Source organism: Bubalus kerabau, chromosome 11 (genome assembly GCF_029407905.1).
Source record: "Bubalus kerabau isolate K-KA32 ecotype Philippines breed swamp buffalo chromosome 11, PCC_UOA_SB_1v2, whole genome shotgun sequence".
Classification (NCBI taxonomy): domain Eukaryota; kingdom Metazoa; phylum Chordata; class Mammalia; order Artiodactyla; family Bovidae; genus Bubalus; species Bubalus kerabau.
In genome coordinates, this window is record NC_073634.1 from 63098809 (window position 1) to 63121454 (window position 22646).

Sequence of the window (22646 nt, forward strand, 5' to 3'; positions counted from 1 at the left end):
GTTGTAGAAAAAAAATTTAATGTGGCTACTAGAAAAATGTTAATTGAATCTATGGTATGTATTATATTTCCACTGGATGGCTTTGCTCTGAAGGTAGGGTCCTGGTACTAACAGAAGTTTCTGTCAAGTGGTGGGGTTGGAAGGCCTTTCCCCACCTTTTACTACTCTAGTTGTCTCCATTCGTTCTTTCTCTCCATCCTTCTTATTTCTCACACCCTTGAGGTAGGGAAGGGATTATGTACCTAATCATACCTCTATAGGGTATTTAATTTTAAAAGACAGCAGAGGTCATGTAGCTGCTTCACATAAAGAAGTGGCTCACTGTAACTGGATTTAAGGCCTCTGAGACGGGGTATTTGGCCTTCTAAAAGTCTCTGTTGATAGGTGTTGGTGGCATCCTTCTTGGATTTCCAAGATTGTCCCGATTTACAGGTTCTGACCATGTAAGTATTCACACTTGTCAAACTTTGAATCCCAGTTTAAAATTCCAAAATGTGTATCTATGGGAAATTATATGTTCTGCTTATCTATAATACCACTTTATTATTAAAAATGGGCTTTTCTGAGGAGTTGAAGGATACGTGTACTTGCAAACCTGTTTTGCTAAACCCCAAATCAGAGCTGGCATTTCTGGGTGACAGAATAAAACACTGACAATTGTACATCTCCAAAGTTGGCTCTTTGGAGCCTCTATTAAAAGGACATATAGTAGAATCTCTTATTTATTTTTGATTTTAAAACAATGTAGCCTTGGGGAAAACAATAGAGAGAGGGCATTTGGGTACACTCACATTATTGCTGAGAGGACTAAATGAGTTCATATATGTAAGGTGCTTGGACCAGTGTCTGAAATATAATAAACCCTCAACTCAATCAATGTTAACTATTAATATAAAATAGGCACAGGATACTGCTAGCACACACACATTGTTAGAAAACATAAGGTTAGAACAGTCAGACTCCAGGGAGCTGGGTACAGCTGGACCTCAAGAACTTTGGATGCTGCAGGCACTCTCTGTCTCTCATCTGTGCCTCTGTGTGTGCTGATTTCAGTCTTGCTCACTGCAGATGAGCTTCCTCACGTGGCCAGAAACCAACAACTCCCAAAACTATCTCTTACAATTTCTTCCACTGGAGAGAGCTTCTTCTGAGTTATAGCTGGGAAAAAAAAAAAAAAAAAATCCAAGGGAAGGGCTACAGGTGACTTTAGCTTAGCTCAGGTACCCATCCTTAGACCAGCCTACTTTGGTGGTGGGAGTGAGGACATACAAGAGCCTGGTTGCTCTCATGGAAAACCAATGGTTAGAGTTTGGGTAGAGAAATTCCCCAACATAAAGGAGACTGTTGAGCACACCCCTGCCAGACTCAGACGTGTGCTGCGGACTGCCAGAGAAAAGCCTAGCCCCAGCTCAAAAACTGCAGCAAATTGAGCCTGTCATTTAACTGCTTCCATTGCAGCTCATCACTAAGTCCTTTCTTAAAGGGACATTCAAACAACCTATCTCTCCATGGTTGCCAAGGTTTACCCTTTGTGCCATGGATTTGCTTCTCCACACAACAGGTTCAGGGAGTAGCTCCTCCATGTTCCTCCATCCTGTAGGGTCTGAGCTTTTGTTAACCATACCCGTCTCTGGCTGGGATTACTGCACTTGTGCGGACCTTGGAACACCGGGCCGGGGTTAGGTATGAACACTGCCTATGCACTTGCTGATTGCTCTGGAGACTGTCTCAGAAGGGAACAGCCTGGGGGGAAAACAAGGAGATCTGGACTATGTCAGTGTGGTGTCTTGGGAAAGATAGATCAAAGAAAGTTTTGTAGTATGCAATCAGAAATAAAAGCTGGACTCAGAGTGGACTCTGCACCTCAGCCCAATAGAGGCTGCAGGTCCCCTGACCCATTGCACCAAATTTCGTGTTCTGTTCCCATTCTTGTTGCTCACTCCCGGACCTTTAGGGCAACAGTTGACACCCAACGTGGGGCTGGAGCGAAAGTGAAAATACAGCGACGCAGAACCTGGCACGGTTGAGAGGCCTCTGAAAATTCTCGCTGGTAAGTCTTCAGGCATTCAGGGTTAAAATGGGAAATGTTGAGAGTGCAGAACACTATTGCCCATATATTAGTTTATTAAGACAGCTCTTGAAAGCGTGAGGAGCTTCTATTAGTGAAGGGCAATTATTATTAGAATTGTTACAAGCAGTGGATAAATATTGCTGCTGTTTCCCGTCAATAGGGACCTTAGATTTAAAAGTCTGGAAAATAAATAAATAAATAAATAAATAAATAAAAGTCTGGAAAAAGGTTGGAGCCAAGTTAAAGAAAGAACATACAAAAGGAACTCCGCTCCCTGTTTATATCTGGAGTACATGGGCATTAATTAAGTCAGTACTGGAACTTTTGCAGACTTCTGATTCTTTTGATGAAAGACATGACGACTCTTGAAAAACCTCAAAATCAGTATAGGGAGGCCAGTCACTAAATTATGTCCAATCAAGGTTATATACCAAGATTGGGACTGGGCAAAAAATCAACAAGGAAGAATTTATGCTTTGAATGCTCAAGATTTCAAACCTCCCCACCCTCTTTTTAATTGGTGGCTCAGATGGTAAAGCATCTGCCTGCAATGCAGGAGACCTGGGTTCGATCCCTGGGTTGGGAAGATCCACTGGAGAAGGAAATAGCAACCCACTCCAGCATTCTTGCCTGAAAATCCCATGGTCGATGGAGCCTCATAGGTTACAGTCCATGGGGTCACAAAGAATCAGACACGACTAAGCGACTTTACTTTCACTTTCTTTCATTTTTCCTTTTCACTAGTGGTCACTGCTCCTATTAATCTTCCTCCACCCACACCTATACCTCTTAATTGGAAAACTGATCAACCTGTGTGGATAGAGCTACTGCTGCTAAGTCACTTCAGTCGTGTCTGACTCTGTGCGACCCCATAGACGGCAGCCCACCCGGCTCCCCCGTCCCTGGGATTCTCTAGGCAAGAGCACTGGAGTGGGCTGCCATTTCCGTCTCCAATGCTTGAAAGTGAAAAGTGAAAGTGAAGTCACTCAGTCTTGTCCGACCCTCAGCGACCCCATGGACTGCAACCTTCCAGGATCCTCTGTCCATGGGATTTTCCAGGCAAGAGTACTAGAGTGGGGTGCCATTGCCTTCTTCGGTGGATAGAGCAGTGGCTTCTAAAACAAGAAAAATTGGACGCTTTACATAAATTAATTAATGAACAGCTTAGCAAGGGACATATTATTGAGTCCTTTAGCCCTTGGAATTCTCCAGTGTTCGTTATACAAAAGAAATCTGGTAAATAAAAAATGCTTACTGATTTGAGAGCTGTTAATGCTGTTATTGTTCCAATGGGTACTTTACAACCTGGTCTACCTACTCCTAGTATGATTCCAAGAAATTGGCATTTGTTTGTTACTGATCCCAAAGATTGTTTTTTCACTATTCCTTTATACCCTGATGATCAACCTATATTTGCTTTTTCAATTCCTTCCATTAATTTAAAGGAGTCACATAAAATATTTCAATGGACTGTGTTACCTCAAGGTATGCTTAACAGTCCCACTATTTGTTGAAATGTTGTAGCCAAGGCTTTACACCCAGTGCGATAGCAATTCCCTCATGTATATATCATTAATGATATACTGTGACTACAAAAAAGAGAAATAACATTTTTGACACTGAATGGCCATGATATTCTTTAGACTCTGGAGAAAACTGGTTAAAATAAAATATTTTTTGAAATTGCAAAACCGGTTCTTCTTACATGTGCAGTTAGGAAAAAGTTGACTTGTTAAAATACTTTTTTGGAGCTCCAATTCTGCCTGAGAAACAAAAACAGGCTAGGGAAAAAACCTGAAGTTAGCTCTTATCATGTCCTTGGGATACACAGCCCACTCTATCTGGGATTCCAGCCATAAACAAATTGGTAGAACTCAAACCAAAAAAAAAAGATGGGGCAAAAAGATATTTTAAATTTCAAGCGAAAAACTATGTCTGTCTATCTAAATTTATCTGTGTCTCAGTGTGTGTCTTTGTTTTTGGATAATATGAAGTTAATTTATAAATGAGCATTATTTTTTTTTAATTAATTTATTTATTTTAAATTTTATTTTATTTTTAAACTTTACATAATTGTATTAGTTTTGCCAAATATCAAAATGAATCCGCCACAGGTATACATGTGTTCCCCATCCTGAACCCTCCTCCCTCCTCCCTCACCATTCCCTTCTTCTGGGTCGTCCCAGTGCACCAGCCCCAAGCATCCAGTATCGTGCATCGAACCTGGACTGGCAACTCGTTTCATACATGATATTTTACATGTTTCAATGCCATTCTCCCAAATCATCCCACCCTCTCCCTCTCCCACAGAGTCCATAAGACTGTTCTATACATCAGTGTCTCTTTTGCTGTCTCGTACACAGGGTTATTGTTACCATCTTTCTAAATTCCATATATATGCATTAGTATACTGTATTGGTGTTTTTCTTTCTGGCTTACTTCACTCTGTATAATAGGCTCCAGTTTCATCCACCTCATTAGAACTGATTCAAATGTATTCTTTTTAATGGCTGAGTAATACTCCATTGTGTATATGTACCACTGCTTTCTTATCCATTCATCTGCTGATGGACATCTGGGTTGCTTCCATGTCCTGGCTATTATAAACAGTGCTGCGATGAACATTGGGGTACACGTGTCTCTTTCCCTTCTGGTTTCCTCAGTGTGTATGCCCAGCAGTGGGATTGCTGGATCATAAGGCAATCTTAACAGACCCATCACAAGCACGGAAATTGAAACTGTAATCAAAAATCTTCCAGCAAACAAAAGCCCAGGTCCAGACGGCTCCACAGCTGAATTCTACCAAAAATTTAGAGAAGAGCTAACACCTATCCTGCTCAAACTCTTCCAGAAAATTGCCGAGGAAGGTAAACTTGCAAACTCATTCTATGAGGCCACCATCACCCTAATACCAAAACCTGACAAAGATCCCACAAAAAAAGAAAACTACAGGCCAATATCAATGATGAACATAGATGCAAAAATCCTTAACAAAATTCTAGCAATCAGAATCCAACAACACATTAAAAAGATCATACACCATGACCAAGTGGGCTTTATCCCAGGGATGCAAGGATTCTTCAATATCCGCAAATCAATCAATGTAATACACCACATTAACAAATTGAAAAATAAAAACCATATGATTATCTCAATAGATGCAGAGAAAGCCTTTGACAAAATTCAACATCCATTTATGATAAAAACTCTCCAGAAAGCAGGAATAGAAGGAACATACCTCAACATAATCAAAGCTATCTATGACAAACGCACAGCAAACATTATCCTCAATGGTGAAAAATTGAAAGCATTTCCTCTAAAGTCAGGAATAAGACAAGGGTGCCCACTTTCACCATTACTATTCAACATAGTTTTGGAAGTTTTGGCCACAGCAATCAGAGCAGAAAAAGAAATAAAAGGAATCCAAATTGGAAAAGAAGAAGTAAAACTCTCACTATTTGCAGATGACATGATCCTCTACATAGAAAACCCTAAAGACTCTACCAGAAAATTACTAGAACTAATCAATGACTATAGTAAAGTTGCAGGATATAAAATCAACACACAGAAATCACTTGCATTCCTATACACTAATAATGAGAAAACAGAAAGAGAAATTAAGGAAACAATTCCATTCACCATTGCAATGGAAAGAATAAAATACTTAGGAATATATCTACCTAAAGAAACTAAAGACCTATATATAGAAAACTATAAAAGACTGGTGAAAGAAATCAAAGAGGACACTAACAGATGGAGAAATATACTATGTTATGGATTGGAAGAATCAATATAGTGAAAATGAGTATACTACCCAAAGCAATTTATAGGTTCAATGCAATCCCTATCAAGCTACCAACAGCATTCTTCACAGAGCTAGAACAAATAATTTCACAATTTGTATGGAAATACAAAAAACCTCGAATAGCCAAAGCGATCTTGAGAAAGAAGAATGGAACTGGAGGAATCAACCTACCTGACTTCAGGCTCGACTACAAAGCCACAGTTATCAAGACAGTATGGTACTGGCACAAAGACAGAAATATTGATCAATGGAACAAAATAGAAAGCCCAGAGATAAATCCACGCACATACGGACACCTTATCTTTGACAAAGGAGGCAAGAATATACAATGGATTAAAGACAATCTCTTTAACAAGTGGTGCTGGGAAATCTGGTCAACCACTTGTAAAAGAATGAAACTAGAACACTTTCTAACACCATACACAAAAATAAACTCAAAATGGATTAAAGATCTCAACGTAAGACCAGAAACTATAAAACTCCTAGAGGAGAACATAGGCAAAACACTCTCTGACATACATCACAGCAGGATCCTCTATGACCCATCTCCCAGAATATTGGAAATAAAAGCAAAAATAAACAAATGGGACCTAATTAACCTTAAAAGCTTCTGCACATCAAAGGAAACTATTAGCAAGGTGAAAAGACAGCCTTCAGAATGGGAGAGAATAATAGCAAATGAAGCAACTGACAAACAACTAATCTCAAGAATATACAAGCAACTCCTACAGCTCAACTCCAGAAAAATAAATGACCCAATCAAAAAATGGGCCAAAGAACTAAATAGACATTTCTCCAAAGAAGACATACAGATGGCTAACAAACACATGAAAAGATGCTCAACATCACTCATTATCAGAGAAATGCAAATCAAAACCACTATGAGGTACCATTTCATGGCAGTCAGAATGGCTGCGATCCAAAAGTCTACAAGCAATAAATGCTGGAGAGGGTGTGGAGAAAAGGGAACCCTCTTACACTGTTGGTGGGAATGCAAATTAGTACAGCCACTATGGAGAACAGTGTGGAGATTCCTTAAAAAACTGGAAATAAATGAGCATTATTTAAATTCAGGTTCACATGAGCTGAAAAATATTCAATATTAAATATCTAACATTGATGTTTGTTTGCTAATCTAATTAAGACATGTCTTATGTCATCAACATTGTGTAATACTTTTATTGTCCCTAGGTTTAAGGTAAACTAAATTTGTCAACAAAAAAGTAACTCCTTATATATATAAATATATATAAATGAGATGAAAACTTTTAGATAAACTCTATTAAAAATAATTATATTTTAGAAATGTCTATCTAAAATAATCTCTGAGGATTGAGGTAACTTAAATTTCTAGAGTTGTACTAAACTAAATGATAAAAGTTTATTGAATAGCTAGGTCATTTCCAAATAAAGTAAGATTTTAAAACATTAATTACTGAACACTAACTTCCTCTTACAGAAAGTTTCTCTTACAGAAAAACTAAAGAGATTTTGGACTATTAATAAATATTTTTGGTGCCTCCTGAGATGTTCTCTATTAAAAAAAAAAAGCAAAAAAGCAAATGTTAAAAAAAAATTAAAACTGGTATTTATGTTCACCAATCTATAAAATGCTAATATACAAGACAGTTCATGGTTGCTAAAGAAAAGTAAGATGTGTGTTTTTAATAAAAAGTTATAAGGAATGGAATTACATTCTATTAAGGAAAAAGGAAGTACAGCTAAACTGACAAGTGGCTGTTCTCTGAATGGGCAAATAGAGTGATGAATACAAAAGTGTAAAAAAGGTTTTGCAAGTGGAAGAGAGTTTTATGCATGATACAAGTTTCTTAAGACATTAAACTGCCTTTGAAATATTTTATTGTTACTTTGACTAGGTTAATAACTATTGTTTCACAATGAATATAAGCTGTTACCAATCTGAAATTTGATTTTTTTCTTCCTTTAAAAAAAAAAACAAAGTCTTCTTGGAATATGACTTTTGATAAAAGACCATATAAATTTCTGTCTAAGTGATTCCTAAATTGATGCTTTTGAACTGTGGTGTTGGAGAAGACTCTTGAGAGTCCCTTGGACTGCAAGGAGATCCAACCAGTCCATCCTAAAGGAGATCAGTCCTGGGTGTTCATTGGAAGGATTGATGTTAAAGCTGAAACTCCAATACTTTGGCCACCTAATGTGAAGAGCTGACTCATTTGAAAAGACTCTGATGCTGGGAGGGATTTATATGCTTGTTTTGCTGTTATATACCAAAAACTATTAAAAAAAAACTGATAATGGCCCTGTTTATACCAGTAGAACATTCCAACAATTTCTTAAAATTTGATCTATAAAACATTCTACTGACATTCTCTATAACCCACAAAGTCAGGCCATAATGGAGAGGGCTAACTAATCACTTAAATATATAATCCAAAAACAAAAAGGGGGAAATGACATAGGACAATAAACAATATCAAATAAAGCTTTATTTACTCTCAGTTTTTGAATATTTCAACACAAGCTATGGAAACTGCAGCTGAGCAACATTTTCAGGCTAGATCTACAAATACAATTAAGACTGTGATTTGGTGGCAAGATCCACTAACAAATGCTTGGTCACCAGGAAAGTTAATTACATGGGGAAGAGGGTTTGCTTGTATCTTCCCAGGAGAAGATCTAGAACCTGTGTGGATTCCAGCTCATAGAGTAAAACTGAGCAGAAACAACCAGTGACTCCAGACAACCTCATCATGGTTATGTTTGCCCTGATAACCATCGCAGTGAGTATACCCCTGGTTTTAGGAAAAGCAAAGAATTATACTTATTGGACATATATACTTAACCCCCCATTACTAAAACCCATTAATTGGAGGGAGTCTATGATCCCCATTTATGTTAATGATTCTTCCTGGATACCAGGACCTGAAGATACACGCCTTCCTCTTGTTTAAAAAGAGGAAGGAGCTCCCTTCAGTGTTACTTATGGGTATGAATCCTGGCCAATTTGTGTAGGACCAGCTACAGGATGTGTTAAATTATCTATGCAAGCCTGGCTGTCCACTAATTCTTTAAATCATAACTATACTAGTGTTCAACTACATCTTCTCTCTGGTCTGAGTTTTGCTTACAACGACTTAGAACCCAGTAATGACACCAAATCAGACAGACCTTTATGTGAGCATTGCAAGCTGTGGACTGAAAAACAAGATTGTATTCCGTGGGATAATTGCCATGGGACTGAAGGAGTAATTTTGATTAATGGTTCCTATGGAATTGTATGGGACTGTCCTCTAAGGGGTATGCAGTCTCTAATTGCTCTCATCAAAATCAGTCCTGCAATCCTCACAAAAGGCTGTGTTCAGTTCAGTTCAGTTCAGTTCAGTTCAGTTACTCAGTCGTGTCTGACTCTTTGCGACCCCATGAATCACAGCACGCCAGGCCTCCCTGTCCATCACAAACTCCCGGAGTTCACTCAGACTCACGTCCATCGAGTCAGTGATGCCATCCAGCCATCTCATCCTCTGTCGTCCCCTTCTCCTCCTGCCCTCAATCCCTCCCAGCATCAGGATCTTTTCCAATGAGTCAACTCTTCGCATGAGTGGCCAAAGCACTGGAGTTTCAGCTTTAGCATCATTCCTTCCAAAGAAATCCCAGGGCTGATCTCCTTCAGAATGGACTGGTTGCATTTCCTTGCAGTCCAAGGGACTCTCAAGAGTCTTCTCCAACACCACAGTTCAAAAGCATCAATTCTTCAGTGCTCAGCCTTCTTCACAGTCCAACTCTCAAGGTGCATAAAGTCTTTGACCATACTAATATTACCACTCATTCAGATCATCCAATTATATGGCATTGTAATGACATGTCACCCCCCTTTTCCACAATTGAATCAAGGAAGAGGGCAAAGGGAGATTTTACAAATTGACTTTAAGTCTTAAAAAATTCCAAATTTGGGATGGACATTATTCCAGTAAAACTAATTATTCATTGACATTTAATACCAGTACAAACGACATTTTCTATTCAGGCTTGTGTGAGAGATCTTATGTGCTCTTGAAAGGAACAGTTTCTATCAATGAAAGTGTACAGGAACTTTCTTGCCAGGATTGCAAATTATATACTTGCTTATATTCTTCACTTTATAATTCTAATCACTCATTTGTTATATTAAAAAGGAGATTGGGAATATAGCTTCCAGGAAATCAAACCAGACCTTGGGAAGGCTCCCCTGAAATACATGCTCTTTTAAAGGTTATAAAGAAAGTACTGCAACATTCCAAAAGGATTATTGGACTCCTTATAGCAGCTATTGTGGGAATTCTTGCTATAGCCACAACCGCAGCAGTAGCCAGGGTGGCACTGCATCAAACTATACAAACGACTACATTTGTAGAGTAGTGGCGCCAAAATGCAAGTTCTGCCTGGGGCAGTCAAACCCACATAGGCCAAAAAATTAATGGACGATTGACTGATTTAGAAAATACAGTTCTCCTACTAGGGGACAAAGTGCAAAATTTCAAATTACAGATTCATCTTCAGTGTGATTGAAATATCTCTTCATTTTGTGTCACACATAAGTATAATCAAAGTACATATACTTGGGATCAATTATCTAAACTTTGAGAGGAAACATTTGTAATAATCTATCCACTTGCAGCTGGCTCAGACAGTAAAGAATCCACCTACAATGCAGGAGACCTGGGTTCGATCCCTGGGTTGGGAAGATCGATAGATTATTACAAATGTTTCCTCTCAAAGTTTAGATAATTGATCCCAAGTATATGTACTTTGATTATACTTATGTGTGACACAAAATGAAGAGATATATCAATTACTCTGAAGATGAATCTGTAATTTGAAATTTTGCACGTTGTCCCCTAGTAGGAGAACTGTATTTTCTAAATCAGTCAATCGTCCATTAATTTTTTGGCCTATGTGGGTTTGACTGCCCCAGGCAGAACTTGCATTTTGGCGCCACTACTCTACAAACGTAGTCGTTTGTATAGTTTGATGCAGTGCCACCCTGGCTACTGCTGCGGTTGTGGCTATAGCAAGAATTCCCACAATAGCTGCTATAGAGTGCCTGATGAACTATGGAATGAGGTTCATGACATTGTCCAGGAGACAGGGATCAAGACCATCCCCATGGAAAAGAAATGCAAAAAAGCAAAATGGCTGTCTTGGGATGCCTTACAAATAGCTGTGAAAAGAAGAGAAGTGAAAAGCAAAGGAGAAAAGGAAAGATATAAACATCTGAATGCAGAGTTCCAAAGAATAGCAAGAAGAGATAAGAAAGCCTTCTTCGGCGATCAATGCAAAGAAATACAGGAAAACAACAGAATGAGAAAGACTAGGGATCTCTTCAAGAATATCAGAGATACCAAAGGAACATTTCATGCAAAGATGGGCTTGATAAAGGACAGAAATGGTATGGACCTAACAGAAGCAGAAGATATTAAGAAGAGATGGCAAGAATACACAGAAGAACTGTACAAAAAAGATCTTCACGACCCAGATAATCACGATGGTGTGATCACTGACCTAGAGCCAGACATCCTGGAATGTGAAGTCAAGTGGGCCTTAGAAAGCATCACTATGAACAAAGCTAGTGGAGGTGATGGAATTCCAGTTGAGCTATTCCAAATCCTGAAAGATGATGCTGGGAAAGTGCTACACTCAATATGCCAGCAAATGTGGAAAACTCAGCAGTGGCCACAGGACTGGGAAAGGTCAGTTTTCATTCCAATCCCAAAGAAAGGCAATGCCAAAGAATGCTCAAACTACCGCACAATTGCACTCATCTCATAAGCTAGTAAAGTAATGCTCAAAATTCTCCAAGCCAGGCTTCAGCAATATGTGAACCGTGAACTTCCTGATGTTCAAGCTGGTTTTAGAAAAGGCAGAGGAACCAGAGATCAAATTGCCAACATCCGCTGGATCATGGAAAAAGCAAGAGAGTTCCAGAAAAGCATCTATTTCTGCTTTTGACTATGCCAAAGCCTTTGACTGTGTGGATCACAATGAACTGTGGAAAATTCTGAAAGAGATGGGAATACCAGACCACCTGATCTGCCTCTTGAGAAATTTGTATGCAGGTCAGGAAGCAACAGTTAGGACTGGACATGGAACAACAGACTGGTTCCAAATAGGAAAAGGAGTTCATCAAGGCTGTATATTGTCACCCTGTTTATTTAACTTCTATGCAGAATACATCATGAGAAACGCTGGACTGGAAGAAGCACAAGCTGGAATCAAGATTGCCGGGAAAAATATCAATAACCTCAGATATGCAGATGACACCACCCTTATGGCAGAAAGTGAAAAGGAACTCAAAAGCCTCTTGATGAAAGTGAAAGTGGAGAGTGAAAAAGTTGGCTTAAAGCTCAACATTCAGAAAACAAAGATCATGGCATCCGGTCCCATCACTTCATGGGAAATAATGGGGAAACAATGGAAACAGTGTCAGACTTTATTTTTCTGGGCTCCAAAATCACTGCAGATGGTGACTGCAGCCATGAAATTAAAAGACGCTTACTCCTTGGAAGGAAAGTTATGACCAACCTAGATAGCATATTCAAAAGCAGAGACATTACTTTGCCAACAAAGGTCTGTCTAGTCAAGGCTATGGTTTTTCCTGTGGTCATGTATGGATGTGAGAGTTGGACTGTGAAGAAGGCTGAGGGCCGAAGAACTGATGCTTTTGAACTGTGGTGTTGGAGAAGACTCTTGAGAGTCCCTTGGACTGCAAGGAGATCCAACCAGTTCATTCTGAAGGAAATCAGCCCTGGGATTTCTTTGGAAGGAATGATGCTAAAGCTGAAACTCCAGTAATTTGGCCACCTCATGCGAAGAGTTGACTCATTGTAAAAGACTCTGATGCTGGGAGGGATTGGGGGCAAGAGGAGAAGGGGACAACAGAGGATGAGATGGCTGGATGGCATCACTGACTCGATGGACGTGAGTCTGAGTGAACTCCGGGAGTTGGTGATGGACAGGGAGGCCTGGCGTGCTGTGATTCATGGGGTCGCAAAGAGTGGGACACGATTGAGCGACTGATTTGATCTGATCCTTAGATATTACAAGGCTACTATTTCTATTATGCAAAATGTTCATTTTACAGTTACTCCCAGAAACTGCTTTATTTAAAGAAATTGAGGAAAGCTTACATAAACTTAACCCCATGATGTGGATTAAAACTTTAGGGGGAGGATTACTTGGTAGTATAATATCAGGATGTATATTTTTAACTGTTTTGTGTCTAGTCCTCAGATGCACAAGAAAAACCATCCGAGAACTGATGAAGAAAAAAGTTGTTCAGACAGCATAAATACTCCTCCAAAAACAAGAAGGGGGAGATGTAGTGGGAATTCCTAATAATGTACTTTCACAGCCTTGAGAAATTTCAGAGAAATAGCACCTGGAAAAACAGCATATATTAAGAAACTGTGTTGATGATTACTTTTCATGTTTTTCTTAGAATAATAGCCTTGTTACAAACCCCAAGGCCAGACCCAGAAGGGAGTATGACTGGGATCATGAAATCATGGACCATGGAACACCAGGTTGGCGTTAGGTATGAACACTGCCTACACACTTGCTGACTGTTCCCAAGACTATCCCAGAGGGGAATGGCCTGGGGTAAAAACAAGGAGATCTGGACTATGTCAATGCAGTGTCTTGGGAAAGATAGATCAAAGAAAGTTTTGTAGTCTGCAATCAGGAATAAAAGCTGGACTTAGAGTGGACTCTGCACCTCAGTCCAATAGAAGCTGCAGAGACCCATTGTACCAGATTTCGTGTTCTGTTTCCATTCTCATTGCTCGCTCCTGGACCTTTAGGGCAACACTTAAGGTTGCAGTTCAATGACAGATTGCCAAGAGGCACCCATGTGGGTCCCCTGATTTCCACACATAGTCTTCCTCTCTCCCACTGTATAGAGGGAGCCCTGCCTTCACTTGCTGATCAGGGACAATGACCACTCCCAAGATTGTGACTCTTCTTCCTGTCTGTTGCTCCTCAGACACAGGAATCCAAAGTGCCCAGGCAGCAGCCATAGTTGGTCATTTGCTATGTTCAGTGGCAATCGTACACTCCCTGACCAGGCCCTCCAACCCTGCAGAGTCCAGAGTTGCTGGAATAGGAAACAGAAAATCCTCCAGTGAGGTGAAGGTAAGTGGAGCTACTTCTGCTTCCACTTCTTGGTTCCTAGGCACAGATTTCCTTCCTACTGGGGACACAGCACTATATAGAGACCTCTGATTCAGTGCATATACTGCATCCAGGAGCAATGCCCAGTTCTTAAAAGTCTTGCCTCCAATATAGCATTTCAGCTATGCTTTCAGCAGGTCATTCCTTCACTCTATCAGGTCAGCAGCTTCTGGTGCTGCCGTGAATCACAAGGTCCTGGCCCAAACACCCACACCTCATTTATTCAGAACAGGGTCCTCTGGTCATATCTTAGGTTGTGTGGGATACTATGCTTGTGGATCAAATACTCTGAAAGCCCCTGGATACCTGTGCAATGGTAATGGCTGCAACTCTGATGTTAGGAAAAGCAAATCCATATTAAAATAAATGTCCATTTATGTGAGAGTGAACTTGTCTTCTGGGATGCCAGGGACCAATTGTTCTACTTATAACTGGTCGGCCTCCTCAAGGAAGAAAGCCATATGAGAGGCTGGGCTTTGGTCTCTGACAGGTTGGATATTCAGAGGCAGTAACTATGAGGCCGTCCTATGTGTGCGTGCGAAGTCCCTTCAGTCATGTCCAACTCTTTATGACCCCATGGACTGTAGCCCACGAGGCCATTGGGCCCATATGTAGCTTCTGTCTCTGCCACCGTGGCCACTCTGTTCATGCGCCCATTGTGCCAACTCCAGTGACAAAGCTTGCACCTACAATCAAGCTGACTCATCTGTAACAAGATTGGCCTTTTTCCTCCTCCTTTAGCTGATCATACTGGATGTCCCCCTGGCCACAGAGGTGAGCTAAGGGAGGAACACTATTGCTCTTAGCAGGTCCAGTATGTCCCAGTCAAGTTATTTAACCACAAGTATCAATTTGGCAGCCAGAAGAGGAGGTGGCATAGCACCAGAGGAGGGATTGGTTGCCTGTGCCATCCTACACAGGGAGGGGCAGGCCACAGGAGGGGGCTCAGGAGAGTCTGCAGAGCCACTGTCTTTGAGGGTATCCACTGAGATGTTATCATTCCATGTTTCAGGACTGCAGGTTTTCTCAACCAGAGTATAACGGATCTGCGATGTCTGAGCATTCAACTGTTTGGGGGGCTCCTAACTATCAGATCCTGAGTTTACTCCTCGGTGTGCTAACTCTTCTACTTTCTAAGCTACCAAAGAGATCTTCTGGCTCTTGTATTTAGCTGTAACTGTTTGTTAATTGCCCTCCATTTCCAATTATTCCTCTGTAAGATGTCAATGCAACTTTTTAATGCCTGACCAATTCCATTAACCTTATGCTTAATCACATGCATTTAAAAAGGCTTGAATCATCTCACCAGCCAGGGCATTCCGCACTGGGATGGCACTCTCTCAAGTCACTACTGGTGATATTTTTAGCAACTGGGCTACCACTTGTGGCTGAGACTATCCATGACCACATACCACTTGGACGGGGGAATCCTCCTTGACAGCAAGGAGGTATGTGGTCTAGTCCTCAAACTGAGTTTGTCATTTTAGTCCACTTCCAGAACCACTTGTGTCAGTGGGTCCTCTGAGCAGCAGATATCAAGGCAGGGTTAGAAACTCAAGAGGTTTATTGCTGATAACATGTATTAAAGGACAAAAGGGAAAAGGAGCAGGAGTAGTCAGGATAAAACTTTAGAGCGTGATACAGGTCTGACACCTGGAAAGGAGAAGGGAAAGGAAGAAAGACAGAATATTAAGAGCCTTAAACTGAAGTATGGCTTTGACAAAATCTTGGCCATGCTTAGTTACCTATCTATCACCTCCCAGCCTATTTCAGGTGAAATAGACTGGGCGCTTCCTGGAGATAGTGGCTCTGGTGCATAGTAACTGGAGGACAGAAGAGGGCTTCTGAGGTTTCGGTAATGATCTGTTTCCTAGTCTGGGTTTCATGTGTGTGGTCGTTTTATAAAATTTTATCAAGCCCAGCTTTTATTTGTGAACTTTCATGAATATATGCTATATTTCTATTTTTTAAAGTATTTTTTTCTTAGGAAACTTAAGTTTCCATCGGTGTAGGACCTGCTACATAAATTATAGGACAGTCATACAATGGAATAATGAAATGGTTTTAAAATGATGATGAAAATCTATATTTACTGGTACTAAAGTATGTTTGTGATATAGCATTTTTAAATTAAAAAAGTGACACAAAAATATGTTCAATATGATGCCTTTTACCAAAAATGTAATAAGGCATGTTTTTATACTTAAAGGATTATGGGCATTTTACATAAAATATTAATAGTGGTTACTTTGGACAGTATATTAATGATTATTATTTTATCTTTTTAATGTAGTTTCTAAATTTTTATAATGAAAATTTAATACTTTTCTAGTCAGATCTCTTCCCCAAAAAGTATTTAAAAATAAATAAATTGGCCTATGTTTTAAAATAAGTAATGAATCTATTTTTCAAGGCTCACACTGAGCATCTACAATGAACAGAACTTTGTGCTAGGTTTTTACATAGATTAAAAAAAAAATTTTTTTTTAATTTTTTTATGAGGATAAACTTTGGGAGTTTATCCTCTTCTTAGAGACATGACAGACACACACAGAATTAGAGAGTTAGTTTATAGTCAACAGCCAGGTTATGAGATCCTATCCTTTAGGGTAGGGAATCAAAGCTTTTTTTTATTGGGACTTCCCTAGTGGTCCAGTGGCTAAGGCTCCACGCTCTCAGTGCAGGGGGCTGGGTTTGATCCCTGGTCAGGGAACTAGATCCCATACGCCACAACTAAGACCCAATGCAGCCAAATAGATAAGCTTTTTTTTTTTTTTAAAAGCTTATTTATCTATGTGCACCCAGGGTCTTTTGGCATCACCTGGAATATGATATCGAAGTTCTGTATGTATTGAAGATATTAATGAATAATAGATTAATTTTAAAAAAAGAATGTCAGATGAGTAAAAGGCATTTGGGACTAGGGAATTGTATGGGATGGCTACAGAACTGGCAATGTCATCCATAATCATGTTTCAGCCTGTATCCTTACCTCCTACGCTTACTTCTTTCATGAGTTTTAGACAAATATTTATAACAGCAAACCTGATGCTGATACCTGGCTGTTCAAAAGGCTCCTGCAATGTTCAAGGTTGAACTCATTTTCCCACCAATCCTGTTCTTCCTTCTCCTGCTGCTAATGCCACTCAGACCAGAATCCATAGAAGTCATCTTGGACTTCATCTTCTCCCTCAGTTTTCACATTCAGTTTGTTATTAAAATGTTATTTCTACTTCTTGGATCACTTTGGAATTTAGACTTTCCTCCCCTCTGGTTTCTTCCCTCTGGTCATTCTACCTTATTATCTGTTGTCTCTGTCATTGTTAAGTTGATTTTTCTATAATAAAATGCAAATTTAATCACAATTCTCTTCCTTAGGGTTGTCTAATACCTCTTTGCTGCTGTCGTAAAACCCACACTCTTTGATTAGCTTGGCTTACACTGTCTTCCACAATTGGTCCTTTCTACCTTGTCCATCTCCCCGCAAGTTGGGAGTTCCTGGTGTTGGGGATTATATTCTCTTCATCTTCATCATTCCAGTGCCTAACACAGCTTTAAGAACCCAATAAAGTTTTCCTAAATGAGTGGATGAAGAGGTAAGCCCTGAAGTAGGTTTTGAAGTTTGAGATAAGTGGATAAAATATAGATAGAGGATCTAATCTGGATCCTTTACACAATTATTGAGTTCCTAAGGTGAGTTTATTGATGAAAGACATTCCTTGTCATTAATTTTTGTATCTCCATAACCTTGCAATGATTAGCATACAATAGATGTTCAATACATATTGGATTAATTAATCAATAAATTGATGAATGTTATTGTGTATTTAGCCAAGTGAGTATTTCTTTTGGGAAATGTAATGCTTAATTAACTACAGAGCAACTTATTTGGGGAACAGATGAAAACTCCATTAATACTTTGTGACAAGGCTACTATGCTGGCCAGATACCTGAGCAAACAGATGGCCCTGAAGGCAATTTAATAGGGCATATTTTTTATTGACCAGAATAGGGACCTGCTGTTGAAGAGGACACCTGTCTTCCTGAGGTCAGCAGCTCCAGCATTAGATTTAATAACTGTAACCAGATCTGGCTACAGGTGCTGCCAGAACAGGGCTATCCCAAGGTGTCATTCAGTTCAGTTCAGTTCAGTCGCTTGGTCGTGTCTGACTCTTTGCAAACCCATGGACTGCCGCACGCCAGACCTTCCTGTCCATTGCCAACTCCCAGAGTTCACTCAAACTCATGTCCATTTAGTTGGTGATGCCATCGAACCATCTCATCCTCTGTCATCCCCTTCTCCTCCTGCCTTCAGTCTTTTCCAGCTTCAGGGTCTTTTCAATGAGTCAGTTCTTCGCATAAGGAGGCTAATTTTGGATAAATATCTCCTGGAGCCTTTTAGTATTCCAAAATGAAGACTGTATGCTCTAAGAAGTCATAAAAATTACTGGAATTTCCATTTTCAGTAGATATTTAAACTTATATCTTTTATAGTTTGGACATGTAATGGACATGCTGACTTTTTAATACTTATATTGAGTTTTAGAAGTCAAGTACTTTACTAAGAACTTGTAAAGGTCCTAGGAACTTGCTTGCAAAATACCGTGTCATAAAAAGTGACCCTGGTGCAATATTATCACTCCTTTTGGAGAACTTGCAAGTAAATTTAGTTAGTTAAAGCTTCTGCCAGCATGATTCTAGCCCAGGGAATAACAAGGATATCTTCAGTTGCCATATCTGCTGCTTCTCCTGCTGCCTAATTTGGAGAAACTCCATTTTGCTGCATGTTCAAGTCTCTGGATTATTGTACCCTTGGACTTTTTTTCTCCATTTATTTGTTTCTCTGGAGCTTTTGAGGAAACTTTGTGGTCTGTGATATAGTGCCTTTTACTCAAAATACAACAGGGTAAGCTGGTTAAAATATCAACAGTCAAGACTGTAAAGCTTTTTTTTTTTCCTTGACAGAAAGGGTATTAATCAACTCATTAGTTAAATGAAGAGATTAAAACTTAATAACAACCTTGGCTAATCTTCCATCATTAAGTTGGAATGTGGCTAAAGGCTTTCTACTGTCATGTCAACACAAAATGCTTTTCTTGCTTCCGGTTTAACTAGCTAGTAACTTCAACAAATAAAGTTTAAATCTTAAATTGAGATGGTTTTCTTTTGGCCCTCTAGGGCAGAAAATGGAGAAACAAAAAGGAAGAAGACCAATTTATTCATCCTGGTCACCAAGAGGCTTGGAGCTTTAGGGAAATATTTCCCCAGAGATGATATGATGGAAGGAAAGTTATGACCAACCTAGATAGCATATTCAAAAGCAGAGACATTACTTTGCCAACAAAGGTCCATCTAGTCAAGGCTATGGTTTTTCCAGTAATCATGTATGGATGTGAGAGTTGGACTGTGAAGAAAGCTGAGCGCTGAAGAATTGATGCTTTTGAACTGTGGTGTTGGAGAAAACTCTTGAGAGTCCCTTGCACTGCAAGGAGATCCAACCAGTCCATTTTAAAGGAGATCAGTCCTGGGTGTTCTTTGAATTTTATTTTATTTTTATACTTTACAAAATTGTATTAGTTTTGCCAAATATCAAAATGAATCCGCCACAGGTATACATGTGTTCCCCATCCTGAACCCTCCTCCCTCCTCCCTCCCCATACCATCCCTCTGGGTCATCCCAGCGCACTAGCCCCAAGCATCCGGTATCGTGCATCGAACCTGGACTGGCAACTCATTTCATACATGATATTTTACATGTTTCAATGCCATTCTCCCAAATCTTCCCACCCTCTCCCTCTCCCACAGAGTCCATAAGACTGTTCTATACATCAGTGTCTCTTTTGCTGTCTCACACACAGGGTTATTGTTACCATCTTTCTAAATTCCATATATATGCGTTAGTATACTGTATTGGTGTTTTTCTTTCTGGCTTACTTCACTCTGGATAATAGGCTCCAGTTTCATCCACCTCATTAGAACTGATGCAAATGTATTCTTTTTAATGGCTGAGTAATACTCCACTGTGTATATGTACCACAGCTTTCTTATCCATTCATCTGCTGATGGACATCTAGGTTGCTTCCATGTCCTGGCTATTATAAACAGTGCTGCGATGAACATTGGGGTACACGTGTCTCTTTCCCTTCTGGTTTCCTCAGTGTGTATGCCCAGCAGTGGGATTGCTGGATCATAAGGCAGTTCTATTTCCAGTTTTTTAAGGAATCTCCACACTGTTCTCCATAGTGGCTGTACTAGTTTGCATTCCCACCAACAGTGTAAGAGGGTTCCCTTTTCTCCACACCCTCTCTAGCATTTATTGCTTGTAGACTTTTGGATCGCAGCCATTCTGACTGGCGTGAAATGGTACCTCATAGTGGTTTTGATTTGCATTTCTCTGATAATGAGTGATGTTGAGCATCTTTTCATGTGTTTGTTAGCCATCTGTATGTCTTCTTTGGAGAAATGTCTATTTAGTTCTTTGGCCCATTTTTTGATTGGGTCATTTATTTTTCTGGAGTTGGGCTGTAGGAGTTGCTTGTATATTTTTGAGATTAGTTGTTTGTCAGTTGCTTCATTTGCTATTATTCTCTCCCATTCTGAAGGCTGTCTTTTCACCTTGCTAATAGTTTCCTTTGATGTGCAGAAGCTTTTAAGGTTAATTAGGTCCCATTTGTTTATTTTTCCTTTTATTTCCAATATTCTGGGAGGTGGGTCATAGAGGATCCTGCTGTGATGTATGTCAGAGAGTGTTTTGCCTATGTTCTCCTCTAGGAGTTTTATAGTTTCTGGTCTTACGTTGAGATCTTTAATCCATTTTGAGTTTATTTTTGTGTATGGTGTTAGAAAGTGTTCTAGTTTCATTCTTTTACAAGTGGTTGACCAGATTTCCCAGCACCACTTGTTAAAGAGATTGTCTTTAATCCATTGTATATTCTTGCCTCCTTTGTCAAAGATAAGGTGTCCATATGTGCGTGGATTTATCTCTGGGCTTTCTATTTTGTTCCATTGATCTATATTTCTGTCTTTGTGCCAGTACCATACTGTCTTGATAACTGTGGCTTTGTAGTCGAGCCTGAAGTCAGGTAGGTTGATTCCTCCAGTTCCATTCTTCTTTCTCAAGATCGCTTTGGCTATTCGAGGTTTTTTGTATTTCCATACAAATTGTGAAATTATTTGTTCTAGCTCTGTGAAGAATACTGTTGGTAGCTTGATAGGGATTGCATTGAATCTATAAATTGCTTTGGGTAGTATACTCATTTTCACTATATTGATTCTTCCAATCCATGAACATGGTATATTTCTCCATCTATTAGTGTCCTCTTTGATTTCTTTCACCAGTGTTTTATAGTTTTCTATATATAGGTCTTTAGTTTCTTTAGGTAGATATATTCCTAAGTATTTTATTCTTTCCGTTGCAATGGTGAATGGAATTGTTTCCTTAATTTCTCTTTATGTTTTCTCATTATTAGTGTATAGGAATGCAAGGGATTTCTGTGTGTTGATTTTATATCCTGCAACTTTACTGTAGTCATTGATTAGTTCTAGTAATTTTCTGGTAGAGTCTTTAGGGTTTTCTATGTAGAGGATCATGTCATCTGCAAATAGTGAGAGTTTTACTTCTTCTTTTCCAATTTGGATTCCTTTTATTTCTTTTTCTGCTCTGATTGCTGTGGCCAAAACTTCCAAAACTATGTTGAATAGTAATGGTGAAAGTGGGCACCCTTGTCTTATTCCTGACTTTAGAGGAAATGCTTTCAATTTTTCACCATTGAGGATAATGTTTGCTGTGGGTTTGTCATATATAGCTTTGATTATGTTGAGGTATGTTCCTTCTATTCCTGCTTTCTGGGGAGTTTTTATCATAAATGGATGTTGAATTTTGTCAAAGGCTTTCTCTGCATCTATTGAGATAATCATATGGTTTTTATTTTTCAATTTGTTAATGTGGTGTATTACATTGATTGATTTGCGGATATTGAAGAATCCTTGCATCCCTGGGATAAAGCCCACTTGGTCATGGTGTATGATCTTTTTAATGTGTTGTTGGATTCTGATTGCTAGAATTTTGTTAAGGATTTTTGCATCTATGTTCATCAGTGATATTGGCCTGTAGTTTTCTTTTTTTGTGGGATCTTTGTCAGGTTTTGGTATTAGGGTGATGGTGGCCTCATAGAATGAGTTTGGAAGTTTACCTTCCTCTGCAATTTTCTGGAAGAGTTTGAGTAGGATAGGTGTTAGCTCTTCTCTAAATGTTTGGTAGAATTCAGCTGTGGAGCCGTCTGGACCTGGGTGTTTGTTTGCTGGAAGATTTTTGATTACAGTTTCAATTTCCGTGCTTGTGATGGGTCTGTTAAGATTTTCTATTTCTTCCTGGTCCAGTTTTGGAAAGTTGTACTTTTCTAAGAATTTGTCCATTTCTTCCTCGTTGTCCATTTTATTGGCATATAATTGTTGATAGTAGTCTCTTATGATCCTTTGTATTTCTGTGTTGTCTGTTGTGATCTCTCCATTTTCCTTTCTAATTTTATTGATTTGATTTTTCTCCCTTTGTTTCTTGATGAGTCTGGCTAATGGTTTGTCAAT

General features: G+C 39.3%; 1 long non-coding RNA gene across 1 annotated transcript; it reads left to right on the forward strand.

Moving 5' to 3' along the window:
• Window positions 1-363: 363 nt before the first annotated feature.
• On the forward strand, window positions 364-13281 carry LOC129622466 (uncharacterized). Its single transcript, XR_008699994.1, has 3 exons — window positions 364-443; window positions 1955-2050; window positions 13118-13281. It is a non-coding gene; the product is annotated as an uncharacterized LOC129622466 (long non-coding RNA).
• The last annotated feature ends 9365 nt before the right edge of the window (window positions 13282-22646 follow it).